Source organism: Amphiprion ocellaris, chromosome 8, assembly GCF_022539595.1.
Source record: "Amphiprion ocellaris isolate individual 3 ecotype Okinawa chromosome 8, ASM2253959v1, whole genome shotgun sequence".
NCBI lineage: Eukaryota > Metazoa > Chordata > Actinopteri > Pomacentridae > Amphiprion > Amphiprion ocellaris.
In genome coordinates, this window is record NC_072773.1 from 21487045 (window position 1) to 21502074 (window position 15030).

The window sequence follows — 15030 nt, forward strand, 5'->3', positions numbered from 1 at the left end:
TGAAATAATGTAAAGGAGGCCGGAAAAACACTATGGTACGGTTCTCTTTGAAAAAAAATCATCATGAATTTTGGCGCAAAAAAACCGCCATAGTATACTATGTCGAAAAATGTCATTTTTCAACATGTCGTGAAAACATGCCGTATGATGAAATAATGTAAAGCAGGCTGTGAAAAACACTCCAGAAAGGTTTTCTTTGAAAAAAAATCATCATGAATTTTGGCGCAAAAAAAAGCCATAGTATACTATGTGGAAAAAAAATGCGATTTTTCAACATGTTGTAAAAACGTGCCATATGATGAAATAATGTAAAGGAGGCCGTGAAAAACACTATGGTAAGGTTCTCTTTGAAAAAAATCATCATGAATTTTGGCGCAAAAAAACGCCATAGTATACTATGTCGAAAAATGTCATTTTTCAACACTAAATCTTATTGAAAAATATGTTTTACTTAAGTCCACCTGTTTCAGCCATCTCTACCCCTCATTAGGTACCACTCTAAGGTACATTATACAAAAAAAAATCCAGTAGATGTCACTGTGTTTTGAAATAGCATGCAGAGCAAGTTAGTCTGCTCACAGGAAGTTAGCACGAGCAAAATCACTCCTCACGAGGCCTCTGTTTGCTGTGATTTTCAAAGGTAAAGTAATACTTTTGACATATTATGGTGCCTAAGGAGTTGCTGAACACAAATGTGTCATTTGAAATGTAAAAAAAAGATTTAAAAGGGTAAAATAATTTTTCTCAACCGTTTGGTAGAGGTCAATATTTTAAAAATCGCTGGGTCTCTTCATAAAAAAAACATTGATTGTTGTTATTAGTGCCCCAAAGAGATAAGATAAAGAAATAATTTTTTCATTGCCTTTTTCTTGGTGAGGATGTTTAAGGGTTAACTTAACATCTGTAAACAAAACAAAAACATATCAACAAAGTTTTCTGTTAGAGTTTGTGTTCTAAGTTGAACTCCAAGATTTTAAATACTTTCATTTACTGCAAATGAATATCTACTCCAAATGTCTCACTAATAATCATTATCAGCCTTAAAAACCCACAAAACACCCCTCTATACTCAACCACACTTAGTACAGTCCGGTTCCCCCTTCTATAAAATCTGCTTGGAATCTTCCACTTCCTGTTTGTCAAAGTGGCCTTCTACCTGGACAGGTTTTTGTTGGAGCTCATGCAACAAACATTTTGGGTAACTGCACTTTAATATGGATGGATGACACTGAATTAGAATCTGTTTTAATGACACTGAGTTAAGATGTGTAGCTCTGTCATTAAATAGGAAATTATTTCTCAGAATTCACAGAGAAAAGTCTGAAATGTTTGCTAGGTTAGCATCCCACATGTTCTTTGGCTCAGCTAAAGCTAACTCTCTCCAACTTCTGGATCTCTTGAGTTGCTTGTTGTTAAAATATCTTGCTGTAGGTGCTGAAGCTCAGAAAGTCTGAGATGTTTGTTCAAAATAAGCTCATTCTCAAGTCTTATCTGAACTGTCCTCTTTTGTTTGAACTTTCCCTAAACTTAGGAGTTAATGACAGAGCAGCACATCCAGACTCAGTCTCATTTATGTAGAGATTAAACTTCAGTGTCATTCATTGATGTTAAAGTGCAGTTTTTCAAATGTTTGTTGCACATGCTCCCGACCAAACCAGTCCAGGTGGAAGACGATGTGAAGAGAAAGCTTCAGAGGATGAATATCATACATTTACGTTGGAAATAAATGTCCTTTCATTAGACATTGTCATGCAAAAGTTGGATTTCCCCTTTAATGATGTTCAAATCTTTGTTGAGTGTTTTCTTGATGTTGGTTTCTAAATGTTTTTTGACACTCGGCCCCCAAAGATTAAAACCTTTACGGCTCACAAGCTGTAACAATTCACGCATTATCAACTATCTTTCTGACTAAACTAAGATAAAAAGTGAAAAACTGCCTGATTCCTGCATCATGAATGTAAATCTTTTTGGATTTTTATGACAGTAAACTGAATATATTTGGGTTTGACATTTTATAAACCAAAACAAGAAATGAATTACTGGAGAAAACAATCAACAGATTAATGGACAAAGAAAATGTGTTTTCCAACATATATGGCTGAATTACTCCAACATTACAAGATACATACAATTTGAATTCAATTTTATTCATATAATGCCAAATACAGGTCAAATTGTCTCAAGACACTTTATTTTTATATGATATATATATATATATATATATATATATATATATATGACAAAGTAAGAAATTTAAACCTCTTGACTAATCCAATTTATTACTTGGTTTTTAAGAGACTAATCAACAACTAAAATAACTTTCTCCACTAAAACTAATAAACATGAGGTCAAATAGAAGGAACAGTTTTAAATACTGCAGTCCCACGACAACAAGAATAAAGTTTGTCAACAAAAACTAAATCTGCTGGTGGATTCCATGAAAGTCCTAATAAATGATAATAAAGTGTGATACTAAAGGTTTGTGGTGCTGAAAATGTCAAAGTAAAGATATCAAGTTGAACATCTAGATGGAGGTTGATAAAAGTTGACCTTCTTTCATTTCTCTGGAGTCGACTCCATGGATTTTATGGATGGTGGTTAAAGACCTGCTCTTCTAGTGGTCTTCCTTCTAGTCGCTGTAAAAACGCAGTCCATCCTGGCCGACTTCAACACCTCTTCATGACAACTTGTTCTGCCTCCGACCTGGTGGAAACTCCAGAAACTCAGGAAAACCTGTGGAGACTCGAAGAACTCGTCAGGCGGGGGAAGGTGTGGTGGGTGGTGTGGGGAGGTGGGGGAGTAGAGGGGGGAGGCCGCCACCCACCTCCCCGCCTACTCTCCGCCCTGACTCCACCCAGACTCCGCCTTGGCTCCACCCATGTGGTCACTTCACCAACTACGATGTCAAAGGGACGACGAATTTATTTCTTTTTATCTGATCTGTAGCTCAGTGAGTTAAGGATTTGCCTATGGAGCTGCAGGTCGCTGGTTCAAGACCAGACCCTTCTTAGATTTTATCAAAATCCTGACAAAGACTAAGAAAGAAAACTGCCAGTGGCGGGTCTTGAACCTGCGACCTTCCACTTGGTAGTCCGTCTTCTTATCCCCTGAGCTATTCGCTCAGATACTAATTCTTCTTTTTTTTGCGCATTTATCATCTATTTTTTGTCGTTTTCGAGTTTTTTTTTTAACTTGAGTCTCGACTCGACCGTTTTTCTCAGGAGGTTGGACTTCAGCCTTTGTGCTGGAGGGTGGAACCCTCAGTTCCAAGACTTTCCAAAGCCTCCACACCTCCCGAGTCCTCAGGACCTGAGCTTTCACACAGTCTGAGGGCTGAAATTTTCTAAGTCCCACAGTAGTTCTCTGTTAGATTGAACTTTCAGACAGTCCAAGGACTGATATCTTCTAAGTTCCTGAGTATTTCTCTGTTAGTTTGAACCTTCAGACAGCCTGAGGACTGAAATTTTAAAAGTTTCTCAGTACTTCTCTGTTAGTTTGAACTTTCTGGTTAACAGAAGCCTTAAAACTTGTGACCATGAGTCTTGATTTCACATTTAGACCATCCATCTGAGTTCTTCTCAGACCTTCACCTGTGGGTTTTTTAGAAATCCTTAACAAACTTTGATTCTCTTCACTGAATAGTAAAGTTTGTGGAGATCAGAAGGTAACATTAGTTTGATCGAATGCCTTCAACTACTAGTAGACTTTATCTGGAAAGCAGTTTTCTGAAATGAGTTCTTAGTAAATCTGTCCACAATCAAACCAAGAACATAGAAAGAGGAAATGTTTGAAGAAACAACTTGATGTTTTCATTTCAGACTAGAAACGCTTTGACTTTCATCTGTTTTTTGCTCTTTTTGATCGTTTTATTGTCTCTTCTGTTTAATTTGATCTTCTAAAGTCTAACTGGTGTCTTTTCAAATGTTTTGTTTTTAGTTTGATTCTTCTTAAACGTTTAGTTTTGCTCTTTTCTCACCTTTTATTATTTTCTAATGTCTGATTTGATTTCCAAATGTTTTGTCTTTTTAATGTTTATTTTTTCAAATGTGTTATCGGCTTGTTTGATTTTTTTTCCTTTCCCAGTATTTTATGTTTCGATTAAATCTTTAAAGTTTTTCTTTTTAGATGTTTTACCACCTTTTAATGTTTAATTTTCTTTTTAAATGCTTCATTGTATTTTCTGTTTAATTCCTATTTGAAGTTTTATTGTCTTTAAGATGTAATTTTCTAATTAAACATTTAATTTTTTAATTAAATGTTTTGTCTTTTTAAAGGTTTAATAATGTAATTAAATGTTTTGCATTTTTAAAAAATGTTTAACATTCTTCTTGTTTAATTGTATTTTTTAAAAGTTTAATTATGGAAAACATTTTATCTGTAATTTTTAATATTTGTATTTTAAAAATTTTGTTTAATTTCATAATGACATGTATTGTATCTTGTTGAATTATCTCATTCAATATTTTGTCTGTTTAACATAGTTAACATTAAATACAATTAAATAATATTAAACAGACAAAATTTCTTTTCTGTCAAGATTTTAACCCCCAAACTGAAATAAACCCTTAAATCACAATGAAAATACTTCTGTTGTCACAATCATGAGTTAGTCAATTATTCAGTTTATCAATTCAACTTTATTTGTTTAGCACCTTTCACACAGATGACAAAACTAAACAAGCAAAGGGAAAAAAACTATGCTAAAACTGATTAAAACTCAAAAACATTAAAAAAAAAAAAAAAAAAAAAAAGATTTAACATGGTAATAAAATGTGTTGTGTCCAGGGGATGGAGGGAGTTTATTGAAGTCTTCTTGGGCTCACATGGTAAATCATTTAAAATATAAACTTGATATTCAGTCTAAGGAAACTGCAGAGCGACAGAAGAACCAACAATATCTCCCGTTTTCTCCTTTAATGAGTCAACTCTTCTTGTGCTTTTAGACCAAAGAACTACAGACTCTTCACAACCTGCTCAAACTCTTGGTACAGGACCTCACCACACGGGTCAAGAAGGTTTCCGTCTCATTTCTACTCTGAAGCTCACCTTCTCCTGCTCAAACTGCTGACAAATGTTTCTGCTGCTCTAAAGTCTGGCTCTCCAGAACTTCCTAAAAACTCTCAAAGTCTCTTCTGCTGCAGGTTGCTTTGTAGAACTGTTCCAGAAAACCTCACTAAACCACATGGAGGGGCCTCAAGATAGTCGTCCAAATGAAACCATACAAAAACCAAACTAACACAACCCAAACGCTAAAGTCTCCTGCAGCCTACCAGAGAACCTCTGAGAACAGAGAATCAGGACAGGAACTCTTACCTTCTGGACAACCAACGTTGGTTCTCAAACAAGAATACAGAATGTGTCTCACCAAAAACCTCTAAAGACTCACTACAGCCAAGATAAAGACACAAATCAGCTGCACCAAATCCACTAATCACTGCACACATTAGCACCATCTGTGGCTAAAGAACCACATTTACCAAGACAACTATCCAGTACAAAGCCCTAAAACACACCAAGAAACACATTAAAGACGATTTTACTGCTGGAAGCTGCAAGCCAACGCCTAAAGAACAAACTAAAGCAATGGAACCAAACCCAGTTCAGGTGAAGAGAAGCAGAGGAAATGTTTGTCTGCAGCTAAATAAAGCAGGAAGACACTGAGCTGCTCAGGTGTTCCTGATAACACCAAGCAGCCACCTGGACAGCCAATAGGAACACAGCTTACTGGAAGTCCAGAGGGCTGGGTTAGTGAAGGAAATTTAGTTTAAAGTTGAAGCAGAAAGTAAACAAAGAAAGTTGAAAAACACCTTCTGATACCTGAAATCTGAGTTTTCACACAAAGAATCAATGAACATGTCAAACTGGTTCCATAGTAGAACCCTCATTGTAAAAACGTCATAGTATGGTGTGTTGCTCAAAAAACATTATGACCCGGCTGTCTAGGGTCACCGAGGAGCAACACAAAAACAGGACAGACGCTGGTTTCCAGGGGGTTAGGCGGCTATTTATTTGAAAGAGTAAGTTTACAACAACACAACACGTGAGCAGAAAAATCACAAAGTCTGTCTTTAGTTCAGCTGAAAATATTAGTTTTTGTCTTTTTTATTGACCAAACTTTTCAGGAAGTAGATGAAGAATAATTAAAGCTCTCATGTAGAAGTCCAACTTATTTTGGATCCTTGTGGAGAGTTTAATCTTAGAGTTTGTACAGCTGTTGAGTTTTTAGAGTCACATGGATTGTTTTATACATTTAATAACCGAGTCCTGAAATAAAATTACAGTTGTGGATTTCTGTCATTTAGTCAGGACTAAACAAATAACAGCAGCATAAATCTCAAACGTCATTATGAGGAGTCTGGATTGAGGTTTCTCACTTGATAATGATCAAAACATGAAATTTAGGTTGGTTTAAAGGAATATTCCACCTTAAATCTTTGAATGTTGACCTCCAAATATAGACCCGAAAGGGTGGTTTAGAAAAAATCCTTCAATGTAGACCAAAAAAGTTAGTATGAAGGAGTATTCCACCTTAAATGTAGACCTAAAGGATGGTTTGGAGTAATATTCTACTCTAAAATCTTCCAATGTAGACCTAAAAGGTTGATCTGATGGTATATTCTACCCAACATCCTGGAACATTTACCTAAAAGGTTGGTTTAATGGTATATTCCCAGAAGAACCCTTGAACATCGGGCTTAATGGTATATTCCACCCAAAATACTTGTACATATACCAAGAAGTCAGTGTAAAGGAAATGTAGACCTAAAAGGATTGTTTAAAGGAATATTTAAATGATTATTTTCATTATTTAATAATCCGTTATCAGTCAGAACCCTGGCAAACTTATTTTCATCAGTTTTTTAGTGGAAGTCACAAATAAAGGAGCTCCTTGTTTTTACCAGCGTTAGTGAGTCCAAAGCTGCTGTTTCAACACAGACATGTTCACTTACATCCACAAACCTCTCAGCACTCAAACACCCACAGACAGGAGGCCGGCTGGACCGAGGCTCGGCGGCGTCCTCAGACCCACGAGTCGGGGAGTCGATGAACTTGTTGGTCCGGTTTGAAGGCCTCCATGTGGTCCAGTAGAAGTCCACGTAGTCGGTGTTGGCTTTGAACTGCAGCGACTGGCCGCCATCAGGTGGACCGGCTCGTCCTCGTAGGACTCCTCCTGTAGCCTTGAGGGAACCACAGGAACATTCAGTAGCTGTTGGAGTTCTTCCTGTCAGGCTCGTGGTAGAACGGCTCTGAAGAATCTTGTACTTGTCTTATCTGGAACAATCCAACAGCCTAAACTGTTAACAGCGGTGTAAAGAAGCAAACACACAGGCATAGATTAGGACTCAAACTAGATTTATTTTAGAAAACAAATCAACTTAGAGGCATTTGTTCACACATGTGGCTGAATAAGAGGCCGTCCAATCAGATTTGAGGTCTTCACTCTGTAGGTTGGTTGTTCAGTGAGACTCTTGGACCTCCATCAGCTGACGTGGATGTTTGATGGTCTTCCTCTCTAGTGCCAGATGATTCATCCATGAATTCAGCAGCTACAGACTGAAATGAAGCTCATGCTGCCGTTATTGAATTCCTGTTCCAGATCAGATGTTCAGAGCTCACCTTGAATGCAGCCGTCTGCTGTCTGATAGTTTTTCTCATTGTAGTCTTCAATAAAGTCTTTTTCCTCATGTCAGGATGTGGTGAGACTCTTTCTCAGTCTCTGCAGACGTCCCTCATTGTGCATCTCCAGAGAAGAAACAGAAAAACTGGTCACTGCTTCAGCATCACAAACGCTCTCCAGCACTGAGAGTGTTTTAGGAATTCATTCATTGTGTTGTGAACTTTGAAGGAGCAGAAACTTTACAGCTGCCAAAGATATGAGCTCCAATTCTGGATGTTTTAGGAAATGAAGTTCATCAAATGAACACTTGATTATTGCTGATAACGCTCATTAAATTACTGAAGAAATCCAACATAAAAACCTGTAAACTCTCAGGCAGCTTTTGTTAAAGTTTGTCTATAATTCTATCATCATGTTCTGGAACCAGGACTCTGCAGAAGTTCCTTCAAACAGATACTTGTGTGTTTCTATTTAAGGTCTCAGGTTTGAACGTACAGCAGAGGATTAGAAAGGAGTGATTTTAATATTTAAATCAGTCCAGTAAATGTTTGGTGTGAAAATTATTAAAATTTTGATTCAGATAGATTTGTGTCAAATAATATTGTAGAGTCTCACTTAAATATATCCAAATGAGTTCAGTGTATTTACATTTTATAGAATATTTGATTTCTTAATCTCAATACTGTAGGGTCTGACCCTAAATATTATAATAATGATGTCAATTTAAATAATATTTTAGTGCAGAGTCATAAACTTTAATCAGCTAAACTTACATAATAAATATCACTGTACAATCTTAACCTGAACATTCATATTATTGAGGTAAATTTACATAAATCATGATATTCTAGAGTCTTAACTGGAATATTTTAACATTAATCTTTTTGTATTGTGCTGATAAACAACAATAACCCGACTTTCAGATAATATTTGTTGTCTGTGATTGCGAGACTAAATTCCTCCACATTCTGGAACTGGACTGCATTTCCCAAAACAGAAACATGGACTGAATTTAACACTCATGTATCCATGGCAACGCTAACGTTTCTGCTTCTTATCAAAGTTCACAACACAAGTAAAGATTTTAATGTAAAACTTCAGGGATGACTGCTAACCATAAGTATTCTGATCAATATTTCATGATCAATATCAGGACAGATGTTACAACTCCAGCTGTTACATTAGACTGCAGTTATTCACAGAGAAATTAAAACATCACATTCCTCATAAAAACTAGATGGGACTTTTATTAAATAAAGTGTTGGTGAATAAACAGTGTAAAAAGTGCAAAGCAGCTCCATTAAATCAGGAGATGTGAGACTTCCACAGCATGGATCACCATCTGCTGTGTTGATTCATAGCTGAATGTCAGAATGAACTGAGCTAGAAAAGCTGCTTTGAGCTGCAACATTACGGTCTGACAATCCAACACCATCACACTTTTCATCTGGTTGTTTTGCTCCAACATGCTGTGAAGTTCAGTTTTTACCTGAATCAATACAGAGATTCTATTTCCAACCAAGACTGGAATAAAAATTAGAATGTTATGAGGTTATTAATGCAACTAAATCCTTTCCGATGGAAGGATTTACTTCTAAGTTCTAATTCAAGTTTCAGTTGGAGCACATTGCATTCACAAAGAAAAACAGTGAAACCTTCATAGCAACATTTAATAAACCTAAAGCTTCCCTGTTGGCACATTGGTGGAGTTTGTTACTGAGCATCTGAACCTTAAATCCAGTGAGACGACCATCTTCAGTCGAGGCCAGTCAGAGAACTTCAAGACCTTCCATCAGCTGGACCAGATGTGGCATCATCTCCCTCTGAACATCTGGATGACAGGAGAAAAGACAGAAATCAAACACAGATCACAGAAATACAATTTATTCACTTTCATCATTTTATAAAAGTAGCATGAACTTTATTAAAACTTGACAACATCAGTAATGAAAGTAAATGTTTTTATCTTGTGTTGAAGCTAAATTTAAAGTCAATTTTAATGACAGTTTATCCTGAGAGGAGTGAGAATGGAGCTTCTCTTTCCTTTATAGAATATTCCCTCAAAATATTCTGTTTATTATTGGCTTTAGAAGCATTTTTCTTTATTTATTTTCAGATACCTCAGACTGATACACTTTGCTGGTTTGCAGATAATTTCATGTACAATGACAATAAAGATCTTCTATTATAACATATTGCTAAAACAAGAACTGCAAACCTTCTCAACCATCTCTCAGGCTGCAAAATTCCAACTGCGACCAAGAATTATCTGATGTAGTTATTATTATAATCGTTACTGAACCAGCCCTGGAATTAATAAAAATCTGTATATGGATATGATTTTCTCTGATGGGACCACTATGGAAGCTGTAGTAATTATTAACTATCCTTTGAAGGGAAAGATTAGGTCTTCTTCAGGTGGATAAAAAAAATGCTCTCCCCTAAAAAACAAAAAATGCATACAATAAAGTAAATCTCTTCTGCACTGCACACATACTACACTTTTGTATAACTCTGGATGTCAGAGTAAAGGCAGACAGATCCACCAATCAGCCACAACATTCTGACCACTGACAGCTGAAGAGAACAACATCCATCATCTTGTTCTAATGCAACGTTCTGCTGGGAAACCTTGACGTTCATGTGGATGTTTGACATGTACCACCACCTAAACACTGCAGGACAAACAACCCCCTAGTCTCCATGGCAACAGCAGTCCTTGATGCCAGCTGCCACCCTCAGCAGGACAAACTAAAACTGCTACTACAGGAGTGGTCCTAGGAACACGACAGAGCTAAGCTGTTCACCTGGGTTCCACACTCCCCACATCCAGATCTCACTGAGCATCTGTGGGATGGTCCAGGATCAGCCTGGTCTAGGTAGGACCCACCCTGCAACCCACAGGATCCACAGAATCCACAGGACATCCCCAGAGGTTCTGATGAACCACTGGGTCAGAGGAGTTTTAGCAGCATAAAGGGACCAACACAGTATTAGTCAGGTGGTCAGAATGTTATACTGGTATATTATCATGCTGATTATCTGATCAGTAAACGTTACCATCAATTATAACATCCACATTGATCAGGAAAAAAAAACAAACTATCAGTTCATTCAGAAACTGTGGGGTTAAACCTAAAAACACAGACCTCAACAGCAGTTTGTTTCAAAGCAGAACACCAGCTGGTTTTCACTAAAGAAGCTTTCAAAACAACAATTAAATGACAGTTTTGTTCTCATTAAGTTCACAGTCAGCCAAAATAATGTAAACACACATCAGGAAAAGAAAAACTTTTATAAATATTTCATTTGTATAAGTACTTCTACACATATAGATTCCTCTTTCTGAGTTTGATCAAATCATGATAACTGTGTGTCCTGTTGTACGATGTTTTCCCAACAGATGGCATTACCCTCATGAATGGAGCATCAACAAGTGACGTCTGCAACACAACAGAAATGTCTGGAAGCCAGTGGCCACCACTTTGAGCACCTCTTGTAATTGTAGAGGCCAAAGATAACTATTAATCTTGTGATGTCTGAACAAATTTGGTATTGAAATATTTATGCAAGTTTTTCTTTTCCTGATGTGTGTAAACATTATTTTGGCTGACTCTGTATGATGGGTTTCTGACAGGTCACCAGGCGACATCTTTTTATAATAATGACAAACATACCTGCATTCTACAGGAGTGATTTTCCTCATGTGCAGGTAAAGATGTGTGAGGAGCTTAGAGATGACAGGAGCAGGAGTCATCCTCACTAATTCAGCTTCCACCTAGAAACAGAAAGACCACAAACAAACACACTGATATACTCTCAAACGTTCAACCTCACAGCCTCAAAATATCTGTTTAGGAAGTGTTGTGTTTCTAAATTCTGCTGAAAGCATTGACAGACATTCTCTTACAAGGTTGTGTAAAAAGCAGCCTGTCCTCTGAGCTACTGAGAAATTTTCCTGAACAAAGTTTCTACGTGTAAATCAGCTCAACAAAAACTAAAGCCTCAGTCAGAGATAACAGGTATCGCAAATTATAAAGAACTTTCTTTGTTAACTCAGACTTTCTGCTTCAACCTCATATAAAAAGGGGAGTTTAACTCATCAGGTGACTGAAAATGAACGGCTTGTGCAGTTCTAGATCCAAAAGTAGGATGTTTCAACTCATGTTTTACTACAAATACATACAGTAATAAATAAATACAATGGCTGATTGTTAGTTTATTCACCATTAATGTCATTTTATATACTGGATTGAACTTGAGCAGTGGAAGAGAGAAGGAATTTAATGAAATTATGGAGATTCAGAGAGGTAATGTTGCGCAATGTTAAGTTAAGCGCTGTTTAATCCAAACCAGCTGAATGTTAAACTTCAGTGCAGCTGAACAGGTTTCACTTAACCTTAAAGTGAAATAACTTTTTTAAAAGCTAAAATACACAGCAGAGAAATACAGGTTGAGAAGGTCATTCTAATAATGAGGACAGCTGCTGCAGCAACTAACACAGGTGTTCAGAGGTAAGTTAGCCACCTGTGTTAATTAGCCCGCTAGCTAACTTAGCCGCTTAGCTAGCTAACTTAGCCGCTTCGCTAGCTAACGCGTCCGGACCAACTGCTCAAACACGACAAAAATCAACTCTTAACAAGTCGCTGACTTAACGTACAACAAGACAACGCTACTGGTTAGAAGTATTTATCTTCTTACCATGTTTTACTTCAAAAACGAGGTCAGCAGCAGCCAGAGATGCTACCAGACGTGCCGACCATAGCTATACATACGCTAGCGCGCTGTCTTCTATATTATCTATGGTCTGACCAATCGCTGCTCTGTTGCTCCGCCCTCTGAGAATCTTGTTGTTGTTTGTCTCCACTCTTGCTGATGACCACTTCCGGTCTCAGAAAATGAAAAAACGGACGTTTTTTCGTTTCTGTCTCTTACTGATTTTACTTTCTTGTTATTCTAAATATAAAACGAAAATCAAAGCATTTTTAAAATGTCGTACACCCCTTTTTGATCATGAAAAGGAAAAACGCCTTGTATTTCAATTTTAATTTTTGTATTTTAAAACGTAGATCAAATAACCACTCGTTTTTTGTTTTTCAATACCCGTTTCAGAACGGAATATCAAATTGCCAGATAAATACACGGACCGTTGTCTTGCCAGTGTTTTGAATTGTGGTCTGAACGGTGTCAGGGTCATTCTCAAACACATCTGGACCTCATTAGTCTGTCTGGTACGATATTTAGCTTTGACTATGTTCATAGTTGAGAAAGCTGCCTCGCAGCTGTATGTTTAGCCGAACATAGCATGTGCAGGGTTACTTTGTTCTCAGCGTCCTTTTTGTCTGTCCCTTTTGGCTCTCAACTGTTTCCTGAAATAGTTTGCTTAGCGGCTATAATGCTCAGAATTCATTGGCTGAGTAGCGTCACGTGGGATGTCTGAACTCGTACGTAATTGGTCTGCGTGTTTCCTGAGCTGACAACCAACGCCATAGACTCTGGAAAAGCTTCACCGGGACAATAGAAGCGGCCCGTGAAATGTAAAATCCCCTTACAATTTACTGATTGCAGGTCCGGGGGAACTTGTTTACCAGCCCCCACTAGACACCGGCCCACCGGGACAGTGTCCGGTATGCCAGATGGCCAGTCCACCCCTGGTAATGTCTTAAATCCACTTTTTAGGCACATTGATACACATTTTACTGCTGGTTAGGAATTTCTTTGCCATATGAGTTGAAGGTGAACAAAACTGATCAGAAATCTAAACCATAATATGAAAAATAATTCATGTCCATGAAGGGCTCCGTCCTGCTTTTAGATTTTCAGGTAGTACAGAAATATGTGAATGTTAGAATGAAATGATGATCTCCACTTTACTCTAATGTAAAAGAGTGAAAAACAGGATGTGTATTGCTTCAAAAGAAACACACAGAGGCTTCTTTTGTATTGTCAAAACCACCAGTAGAACGATTTCAATGGTTTTTCAAGGTCAGTAAGAGCACAATCATTTCTTACCTAGGTTCACTCTGTGTTAACGGGCAACTTAATGAAGCAAACCGGGCATTTAAATGAATTATTTTTGGTAAATGGTGCTTGAAAGAGGAGCTCCCCAATAAAAGGCCAACTAAACCCGGTATTCCAGGAGAACAGGGGGACCGGATGAGGCTGCAGACGGCTCCTGCTGTGGTTTTCAGCACCCTGGTCAGCGCACCGCTCAGTCCACGAACCGGATCTCTGCGCGCTTTAACGGCAGCAGCTCAGCGTGGATCTGCGTCATGACGTCGCTGCTTCAGCTGTGAGGACCGGGACATGAAAGACGGAGCAGGGAGGGATGTTCACTCTGCAGAGAAATGTCTCACATCCTCAGCCTCGACGGATCTCTGTTAGGGTTCATCTGACTGGAGCGAAGCGTTCACATTCCTGCCCGGATAACCCTGAGTGGGCCTGACCGCTTGCTTCCACGGACACTGTGTTGTTTGGCCTGTTTTACCTCCACAGATCCGTCACTAGAAATCACACATCGCAGGGATGTTTCACTGTCAGCTGCACCGCGACGGACAGACACCGGACTCTTCATAATGGTGATAAATCAGTGAGGAGGAGATGTGCGTAAACAGCCTCAAATTTTGAATATCTGCACCGCGATGGCGCCCAGGCCCGGCCAGTCGTTACTGAGGAGTTCGTGTTGTTTTGTGTGTCTGTGTTTCATCCTGTGCTGGAAAGAAGAGGCAGGATTCTCGCTCCTCGTGTTCACGGCGGACCTTGATTTATTAACCATACAATTAAGGCACGCGGTGAATGCCAAGAGAGGAATCCCTCTCCGCAGCCCGCATCGCTCTGGAGATTTAAAACCTCTGCAGAGACGCTCAACACCTGCTTCTGCTCCCAGGAACAAAGACTGTCTGTTTCCTCATCACCACGATCTGATCAAACTGTGGTGTTTTATTTGCCTGCACGCAATAAATCGGTGGAAAGACTGTGGAGGAGCTCAGCAAATATCTGGATCAATAGCTGGTGATCAAATATACTGAGCTTCAAGCTATAGTGAGGGCTTATTTAACTACACAGAAAGTAAGTAAATAAAAATGGAAAAAAAATCTGACAGCAAGGGTACACTGGAAAACTTAACATTAAAAAATCAGTAAAATAAATATATGTAGAAATATGATGTTTTAGCTGATTTAATAACATCAAAATTGTTTAATTTTACAGTCATAAAATGCAAAATAATAAATTACCATTTGTAAAAATGTAGATTTTTGATGCGGACATTTTTTGACTGTTTTGTCCAGTATTTTTTTCTTAGAATTCTTCTTCTTCTTCTTCTTATTATTATTATTATTATTATATATATTTGTTTATTTTTAACAGTTAACATGTAAATCAAAACTTTTTTTCTGTGATTTTGCTACAAA

At 37.9% G+C, this 15030-nt stretch overlaps 1 long non-coding RNA gene across 1 annotated transcript; it reads right to left on the reverse strand.

The window, feature by feature from the left end:
• Positions 1 to 7336: 7336 nt before the first annotated feature.
• Positions 7337 to 12453, reverse strand: LOC129349399 (uncharacterized). The gene is made up of 3 exons (XR_008602385.1): positions 12320 to 12453; positions 11296 to 11396; positions 7337 to 9449 (listed from the first exon to the last, which is right to left on the reverse strand). It is a non-coding gene; the product is annotated as an uncharacterized LOC129349399 (long non-coding RNA).
• Between the last annotated feature and the right edge of the window lie 2577 nt (positions 12454 to 15030).